The sequence below is a fragment of the Mytilus trossulus genome, chromosome 1, assembly GCF_036588685.1.
Source record: "Mytilus trossulus isolate FHL-02 chromosome 1, PNRI_Mtr1.1.1.hap1, whole genome shotgun sequence".
In the NCBI taxonomy this organism is placed as follows: domain Eukaryota; kingdom Metazoa; phylum Mollusca; class Bivalvia; order Mytilida; family Mytilidae; genus Mytilus; species Mytilus trossulus.
This window is the reverse complement of record NC_086373.1, coordinates 21,983,046-21,993,356: the sequence shown is the minus strand read 5'-3', so window position 1 is coordinate 21,993,356 and position 10,311 is coordinate 21,983,046. Positions and strand designations below refer to the sequence as shown.

The following is a 10,311-nucleotide window of genomic DNA, read 5'->3' as shown; positions in this document are numbered from 1 at the left end:
TGTGAGGAAAGTTATCAATAATTCTGCAGATAATGCAATTTATTCAAGTGTTTTGTACATTGCTGTTAAAATTTTCACACAATCAGTGAAACATTCAAACAAGCTAAACTGAATTTTTATTACTGAAAGTTTCAAACATTGACAAATGTTTTATTTACCAAATAACTCATGTGTTTCTGTGAGAGAAAAAAAATCATGTGCAATTTTTGGAATTAAAGGGAAAGAAGATCCTTTTCTCCCTCTGGTGCATGTCAATTGTGAATATATACTTACGGTTACCAAATATATTTTCTTTATCATGATACTCACATCAACATAATCAAGAAGTACATGTACATCATAGGAAAAATGCACAGACTACAGATAAAATGTTTAAAACACCATATTTTGAGTGCATCTCCTGCCAAATCTGTACTAGATGAGTATAATTGATGTAAATAAGGTAATTTTTGGAAGAAAAACCCAAAATAAAAAATAAAAATACCCCCAATAATGTACTATAACCCCAAAATCAATTCTTATCTTCCTTTTGAGTTTTGTGTATGAACCTCCTGGTAAAATTTCATGGAAATCCATTTACTTAACTCAAGTTATTGTCTGAAACCAAATGTGCTTTTTTTTTAAAATGCTTGTATTTCCCATTTCCATTCTCAATTTTTTTTTGCTATCATATAAGAACTTGAAAAGTAAGCTACATTATGTACATGTAACAAAAAAAATATATGCAAGAAATGACATAAAACTGACTCTGAATTTAAAAACTGACTCTGAATTTAATAGTACACATCAGATATTGATATTGATGTAGAACTCACAAACTGAAGATGATCAGAAATACAAATGTTTTTATTCGAGTCAGATTTTTTTTTACCGAAGCCATTCAGCACTATCATTCCAAATTTTTTAGTCAAAATTTAACACTAGTATTAAGGTTTATCATAACAAATTGGCAAATACAGTCTTATTATCACCTAAAAAATACTGTGTACAGACTGACATGTGCGGTTTGGGAAGTTTTTATGTTTTTAGATATATAAAAGTTAAATTTAATTTGCATATCTGAAAGATAAAATCATTTTTGGCAAAGATCTGGATTCAAAATATTTTTTTGTCCTATGCTTTTTTATTCATCAATTTGGGAATCAGAATATTTTTTTTTCAAGAAAAATAGTATTTTCCATCTGAACTTATAATTTTATTTTAAACATAAACAAAACGTTATTGTAGCCTTGGACATTCGTTCTGAACATGCATGAAATATTTGCCACTGAACGTTAAACAACCAACAACCAATCAATATCTAGGACATTATAAAGCTGGCATTTAAGGTATTGCCTTCCTCATATTTTTAAGCAACACGAACCCCACCAAAAACTAGGGGGATATCAGGTGCTCCGAAAGGGTAAGCAGATCCCTCTCCACATGTGGCACCCGGCATGTAAGATATGCGAAGTCATTTTTAATTCCTTAAGAATGAGGTACAGTAAATATGATTTTTCCCACATTTTGACAAAATTGTGCATGCTTTTATAATGGATCGTCGAAATATAACTGATAATCGGAAAATGATGCAGTTACCTCTAATATATAAAAAAGGGACGAAAGATACCAAAGAGACAGTCAAACTCATAAATCTAAAACAAACTGACAAAGCCATGGCTAAAAATGAAAAAGACAAACAGAAAAACAATAGTACACATGACACAACATAGAAAACGTAGAATAGATAACACGAACCCCACAAAAAACTAGGGGTGATCTCAGGTGCTCCGGAAGGGTAAGCAGATCCTGCTTTACATGTGGCACCCGTCGTGTTGCTTATTTGATTACAAATCCGGTAAATAGTCTAATTCGGTAGGTCACATTCATGAAAGGGAAGGGGATTATAGTTACGATGTAAGGAACATATCCGATATGATTTGTGAAACGGTTATTCCATAACGATCAACCAACTCATGATGGCGTCCGTAAAATTCACGAAGGGATGATTTCAACTTCACCATTTGGAACTCTTGGTTTAATAGCTTCCTTGTGAGTAGTAACCCTCTATCAAGAAAATCATGATAGGAAATATAGATCCTGACATATATCTGATTAAATTCCTTCAAAACATTTAACATTATACAGAAAGCACATGAAATTGTCGAGAAACGTTCATTAATGTCCTAAAATTTAAAACAATTGTTGTTGATACATACATTTCCGATTAAAAATTTGTGTTCGCCTATTCTTAAAGAAATATATCACTCAGAAATAATTCGGAAAATAAAAGAGATAAATGAATCATTTCTCGCCATTTCTAGTTTCAGTTTAACGAGTTAAAGTTCTATGCAAAATTAAGCTCTAATAATCTCTAACATATAGCCCGTTTACTGTAACTTGAACTTAAAGACTACACATATTTTAAAAACGCTCTGTAAATTGTTTTTTTTTTTTTTTTTTTAGATCAAGCAATGTTTTGTTTTTTTAGATTTTGAATTATTAAGAATGAGGAGGGGGGCAAGGGGTTTAACTGTTATGCTGTTATGGGACAATTTAATTCTTTGTTATCTGTTATTTTGAAAATATATTTGCTGTTAACTTTTATTGTCTTATTTTTTGTAAGCTGTTATTGGGCTTTTAGTTTTTTTGTTATCTGTTATTGTGATAATGTATTTGCTGTTAACTGCTATTGAGAATTGGAATGTTAGCATTTTTTTGACAGTCAAGATTCATTAGAAACTGAAGATCATTGGACATTGGGGTCTACCACAACTAATATGTTTGTCCCGTATTTAGAGACGGATTTCATTAGCATATACTCATCACAGAAGTGAGGTTCAGGCAAATTCAAGTATATCTTATGATTATCCTTTGTAATAAATTCCATTTTTTTTTATGAATGTGTATTTAGAATTATCTTAATTTTTTATATGAGAATGATGTTCCTTGTTTCCCGTACTAATATATTAAATAAAAACAATTCTTAATATGACAAAAATGAAAACATATGGCCAGGAATATCTGACAAGGATCTCAATCAAGGACAAGGTCCTAACAACCAGTTAACCTTTTATATAATATGGTACATAGACTCAGCTCTGTGATTCTTTTCAAAGCAGAACCAAGTGCATTGTGCAATGAAAGTTCCAACATGTACTTGGGTCCTAAGCTGCACATAACTCATTACAAACAAAGATTTATTTCGTTTCAAGCCATTGTTTCCCTACTTAACTATGAATTATACTTACAAGTACACTTGGTGGAATCAAAAACCTGATAAAAAATAGTTCAAATAAGGCCTTTGAATAAACTCATCATATATACCAGGACTAAATTTAGTATATACGCCAGACGCGCGGTTTGACTACAATAGACTCACTCACCAACCAAAAAATTTAAAAATGCCAAATAAAGTACGAAGTTGAAGAGCATTGAGGACCAAAATTCTAAAAGTTTGCCAAAAACCAGCTAAGGTAATCTATGGTCATCTATGCCTGAGGTAGAAAATCCTTAGTTTTTAATAAATAGTGGAATAAATTGCTTGTGGCGTCTCAAAATTCATTCGAAGTACTAGTACTTGATAAATTGCATGCTTATAATTGGTGCTATTGATTTTTTTACCCTAGTTACCACTTTGCCTCATAGTATTATTAATAAAAATTCACACACCTCATTAAATGGGCATTTAGAAAAAGTTAGAATATTCAAACTCTTTTAGGTCATTTTTTTATAAGAAACAAAGGGAGATTCAGTCAATATATATAAACAATACACCAACGTTTCATGAGTTCTGCTGAAAGCATTTTTGAGTTATTTTTGAAAACTAGAAAATACCACCTTTTTCTAATGAATAAATTCCCTCAAATCAATAACATAAAATCGAAAATTAATAAAAATCGAAAGGGAGTTTACAACAATAAATATAAACATTTCAGCAAAGTTTCATGAGAACTGCTGAAAACATTTTTGTGTTAATGTCTGAAAACTGGAAAATGTCCCCTTTTCAATTAATAGAACCCGTTAACTCGGAAATTTGAAATCTAAAATTATAAAAATTAAAAGTGACCTCGTGTTAATAGATATAAACAATTCACCAAAATTCCTTGATTTGTGAAAGCGATTTTGAGATATAATCAGAATCAGAAAACTGAAAAAAAAAAACAATTTTATTGAAATTAACCCATTACCCAGAAACTTAAAATCTAAAATTTATAAAAAAAAAAAAAAAAAAAAAAAGGAGCTCACTTCAATAGATATAAACAATTTCCCAAAGTTTAATGCAAATTGGTTAAAGAGTTTTTGAGTTATTGTCCGACATGTTTGACAACAGACGGACAAAAGCCATACCATAATACGTTCCGTAAACGAGCGTATAAAAATATAATATATTGAGTACTAATTTAAACACATTCTAGATACATAAATTAATACTAAAACATAGTCATAGAAAATGGAATGCATTACAAAGGATTATAACCGTAATAAGAAATACTGATTTGTAAAAGACCAAATTATTTTAATATTTCATTTACTGTTATCTGTTTTTGTCCATTTTAATTCCTTGTTATCTTTTACGAGCCAAATCAATTTGCTGTTTTGCTGTTATTGGGACCCCCCTTGTCCCCCTCAAGATTGTATAACATTTATGAAAATTATTTTAAAAGGAATACAGCGAATAATAAATTCAAGCGCGATTAAAAACTTTCTTTTTGTGATGAAAAAATTAAAATAATAACTACTACATGGGAAAATGGTCACACCTTGGCCAGGCTATCCCTCAAAAAGGTATGATTACGCTCGACTGATGGGAGATAAATAAACGAATAAACTGAATAAAAAGCTTCTTCGTTATATGTTATACATTAAGTGTAGGAAGTGTGGCACTAAATACTATATCAAAAAAATTTGGGCTTAAAATAAACATCGAGAAAACGAAAGTCATCTCAATCAACGACCAATAAAATAAAATTCCATTAAGATAGAATCCTTAAACATCGAGGAAATAGAAGATTTTACACACCTATACAATGTAATAAGCAGTGATAACGGAACCACCAAAGACATCAAAGCAAGACTTAGTAAGGCTAGAACATCCTTCTGTCAACTCAAACAATCTGAAAATCGTCATCCCTTTCCAAAAACACAAAACTCAAAATTTAAAACAGCAATGTAAAATCTGTTCTGCTTTACGGCTCAGAATGTTGGAGAATTATACAATCTGACTGCATTCCACAATACCTGCTTGAGAAGGATATGTAAAATCTTTTGACCCAACAAAATAACCAATCAGGAACTATTCAAACTGACAAGTGGAAAAGATGAAGACCAAAAGAAACATGGAGAAGAACAGTGGAAAGCGAGATGAAGGAGGTTGGGATGTCATGGCGAGAGGTAGAGAAGAAAGCACACGACATAGTGTTATGGAGAGAGCTAGTGTCGGCCTTATGTGCATCAAAGCACGGAAAGGATTAAGTAATTACGTAAGTGTAGGAAGTTAAACATTGGCAGTGTTTTTCTCAGGTTCTCATTATAAAAGAAAACGAAAAAGATATAGAAAAAAAAGATGAAATAGAAAATAAAATACTCTTATTTAAGGGTTGTGAGTTGTCAATTAGTTAGAAATGCACATAGATAACATGACAAGTCTTAGAGTATTTACACCAACCCTCTTTTATGCTTGGATAAGATCGAGGTACACATATATTCTGGTAAATAAAGCAACAGCACTGTTACCTATTAAACAATATATAACTATATATAACTAGTTTATACATAGTTATTTGAGTACAGTAAAATTCAAAGGGTTTTTTTTTTAACTAGAAAAGTTTTTTTTTATACATGACGACTTCGAATATTATCGACGGCTTTCAGAACCTACCAGTCACCCGAAAAGAACACCTGACATATGTTTAGACATATTTTGAATTTTTGAATATTTGTACTTGGTGATTGACGTGTATTTCGAACTATATGATACAGCTGTATGTTGTAAAACACATACAATTTCTCGCAGTGTTGAAGAACCATTGTTTTTCTGCTCTCCGGTCGTGTTGTTTTCTCTTGATGTGAAATAGTTCTTTTAAAATTAAGAGTAAAAATGGGGAATGTGTCAATGAGAACACAACCGAAAGTATTCTTGGTGGTAAAATATACATTGAAATAATAAGAAAACCATAAGTTTCACTGTTTCACGGACGTTGGTTGTAAGTGGGAGCGAGCAGGGTGCCCAAACAACACATTTTGTCGCTTATAACTCATACATAAATTTAACTGGTCACTTTTAACACTGAGCATAGTGAAATTTAAACATATCGAAACAAATAAGAAGATTGGCAAAAATACGAATAATGAAAACAATCAACGTTTTAATTTCCATTCCCATATCTATAAGTGTTCTCATACATCCAACCATCATCAGGTGTTATTCCATCAACACCAGGTGTAGATATTTTAAATTTAACTATCTGATATATTTCACAATATGTTTTTGTTTGTAAACAAATTTGATTGACAGAATGGCATTGGTTTACTATTTTATAAAGCACGTTATCGTATTCAGTCGCGTTTTGTCTAATAATGACGATCATATATTTGTCGTTGTGTTATGCTTTTTCCGTTTGCAGCTATGGGGTTAGTTAAGCTTGACTATTCTGAGAACGAAAAGGTTTTAAAATCTATCTTAACAAGATTACATCCCCAGGAATTGACCGACGTGGATTGCGAATTCGACAATGAGAAACATCAGTATTTCACAAATTATGTCCAGAACCTTTATAAAGAAAAATCTTTGAGCGATAAAGATAAATAAGTGCGTATTTCTAATGACAGAACATTCACAAACGATCAGAGGAACTTAGCTAGTGTCCATATTCTACAGAAAAAGAATTGTAAGTAAAAACATATTTTGTTTTCTGCTCTTTGGTCGGGTTGTTGTCTCACAGTGAAATCTTTACTATCGAGTTTTCTATTGATAAAACATCACGAATATTTTCTAATGCGATTAAATCTTCTTTTACTTTTGCACAGCTTACATTTTAATTTAAAGTCAAATACTGATTGCGTTTTCCCCTAAACGTTTGTTGATGCTAAACATATTTGGTAATAAACAGCTGTGCCATGAGCGCATGATACGCCTGACGTCTTATGTGGAAGTTATATGCAATAATCATAAATAGTTTCTGAGAAAGTTATAAGCAATAACCATATATAGTTTTGAGACATGTTTCATGAAATTTGGATAAGTCGTTCTCAAGTTACGGTGCGACATATTTACGCCGGACAGACAGACGGACGGACGGACACCGGACATGTGTATACCATAATACGTCCCGTCAAAATTTTTTGACGGGCGTATAAAAACCTAAATAAATAAAATATTTGTAGTGTTTTTCATTTTTGTATACATTATGATTTTGTAGACGTTACTGAAGACTAAAGACGTAACGAAAGATTTTCAAGTTTTCTACAGTTCCAGAAATACTTTGTTTGAAGTTGGATTTACCAAAGCGATTCGAAGACATGCCAATTTGAGTGCACAATTAGTAATTTTTGAAAACGTCAATAAGACTCATATATCTTCACTTTGATTACGTTGTAGAAGAAGCATAAGAGAAGAGTTCTTGCATTTACAACAGTATGTAGGTGTAATCACAACATATTCGTTTTGCTCAGTAGAACCATGAATTGTAGATTTTAGTGACTTTGGTTGGCGAAGATGGTTGTGGTCCCTTCTTCATACCACACACATTCTTGTTCCGGCAACTGTCTCAATCGCAACAGTAATGACACAATTCCCTATCATGCTACTAGTATTATTAAACAGTAATCAACATGGTTTTATTCTCAGGAAAGATCGGATGAACCTTTGGACTTGTCCACTTACTGCGTACCAGCTTCATACGAACCATTATCAATCGTGTATTTATCAATTGGACGAATTCTCACATTGATGCAGATTCCTAAAATGAAAGTAGCATCGTGAATGTGTGCTTAAACCTTTTCTGCTGAGAGTGCTATCAGATTCGTATTCGCTTTGATACGGTTTGTTTATAATTAATGTCACCTAATATTTACAATGTGAATTTTAAATGTAAATACGTAAAAATATGTTTTCACTGTGTCATTTTGTCTCTTGTGGAGTACTGTAATGTCATTGGCAATACCACATCTTTTTTTAAAATTTGTATATATTGTGTCCTAAATGTCTCTCATAAATCTTTTTAAGATTGGTGCATACAATGCAAATGTTTTAATGTTGTTGGTTTTTTTCGTGAATCATATTTTATCTTTGTATATGGTGAGACTATAATAAAATATTGAATCTGAATCTGAATCTGTCATTTATTGTTTTCGGAATGTGAAGTTGTTGAGAACAAAGAATAGCTCTTTTCTTGATAATCATGTACCGAAATCCAATACAAGATAAAATAAATTGGTTCTGATATTTGATGATGAATAAAACATTTACTGAGATGTTTTTATCGACATAGAACCCTTTCTTCTTTGTGCAATGCAAATAGAAGTAAAATAATTAAAACAGGCATTGTTAAATATTCAAATATCCTAGTTTAGAGAATATACTACTGATGTCAATGTATAGTGTTAATATCAACAGAAATTATCTATAAAAAAATCAAGTTCTATGTCGTTAACCAAGTTTATGAATAAGACCAGATATTTAATGATTTTTAAAATATTGATCCCTCACTTTGTGAAACTAACAACTTACCAAAACTGTTTAATCCGGTTGTCCATAACTGAGGCCCAATACACAAGTTTTTCCGCATGGAATTATTCGGCTGTATCCGTTGGGACTATAGACACGGTGGGTATGGTTGTCCTGCGAGAGAACGTACTGTGCTGGTGATTCGGTCCTGACGGGTGCTGGTGATCAATGAAAAAATGTAAACAAAGACGAAAATGATGATTTTTGACGTTTTCACTCATAAAAAATGGAAGAAAACAGTTGAGATTTTTTTAATTTCGTTTCTTATGGGTTCATATATAAACCATTAAAAAATTGACCCTCTAAACTGTTTCAGTAAGCGTAACACAAAAATGCTCATTTTCAGAAAATCTCGAACTGAAAAAATTAAAACAAAAACGCTCATTGAGTCCGCTTCCTATACCGCAATCCACACGACAAAACAATTTTGTGAAAAAACATTGCAATTTATTAAAATTTAGCATTTTCTCAATTTATTCATGTCCTGATACTGTGCTGGTGGGTCCTGTCATTGTGGTGGTGGGTCCTGATACGGTGCTGGTGATTTTGGATAAGAAGTTGGTCATATTTGAAACAAATGTTACAAAATCAATAAAGTTAGCCAGATAATTGTTGCCGACAGGATATAAAACTCCTATTTTAGGTCTTGTGCATCCATTTGACTGTTTAATATGTGTTTTCAAATGATCTGAACTTGTATTACATAATAACATAATAGGGCAACATCTTTCGTCCAATATCAGATAACAATATATAGTATCTTAAATAAGTTAAAAATTCCACAATACTATATAATTCATTTTATGTGTCGATTTGTTCGAAAAAAAGTCGAAGAGAAGAGACTTTTTTTAATGTCATGATTATCTGTCGCTTTCTAGATCTATGCTTAGCATTTATTTCAGATGACATGGACTCCTCACCCTGATGACCCTGCTGCCTTTCATAACTTTATCCGTATACATATATTAAGAGATAAACAAAAGGCTGCAACACGTATTTTTGTATTTAAAATGATTCGTTGTAACGAGAATATTTGTGGTGAATGGAAACTGTGAGGGTCACAATCTTAAATTGCTTATATATGTTGCTGGACCCAGTTTCGTTATCTGATCTGAATTTCCTAAAATGTACAAGGTAGATAGACATTTTGATTTTTTTTACTCGGTAATGAACCATTGTGTTGATCCCATGCTAAACATGACAAAAATCTCTGTACAAAGGTCTGTGAATTCTCTACAAAAATAGTGATTTTATTTTCACTAAATTCTCTTTTTCTATACAAAATACAATAATGAACCATAAATAAAAATGCTTTGCAAGAAGTTTCCCCTCGATATATGTACAAAATTATTTCTCTATTATTCATTGTCTGTGCTGTTTTGATACTATTGCAGTTTGCACATTTCGGAATTGACAGGCTACAGGAGGGGTCATAAACCGTACACGAAAAGATAAAATATTGATATATTAAGTACTTAATTTGCATCTTTGAACCCCCACCCCGGTTGTTTTTTAGGAGCCTGTGGTGTCTAAAAATGGTCGATTACAGACAGCCGAGTACGCATTTTCCAGGAAGTCCTGAAAACGGATAGATGGAAACAAAA

At 31.8% G+C, this 10,311-nt stretch overlaps 1 long non-coding RNA gene across 1 annotated transcript; it reads left to right on the top strand.

Moving 5' to 3' along the window:
- Window positions 1–6,457: 6,457 nt before the first annotated feature.
- LOC134707084 (uncharacterized) lies at window positions 6,458–8,308 on the top strand. The gene is made up of 2 exons (XR_010105682.1): window positions 6,458–6,869; window positions 7,401–8,308. It is a non-coding gene; the product is annotated as an uncharacterized LOC134707084 (long non-coding RNA).
- Window positions 8,309–10,311: the final 2,003 nt, after the last annotated feature.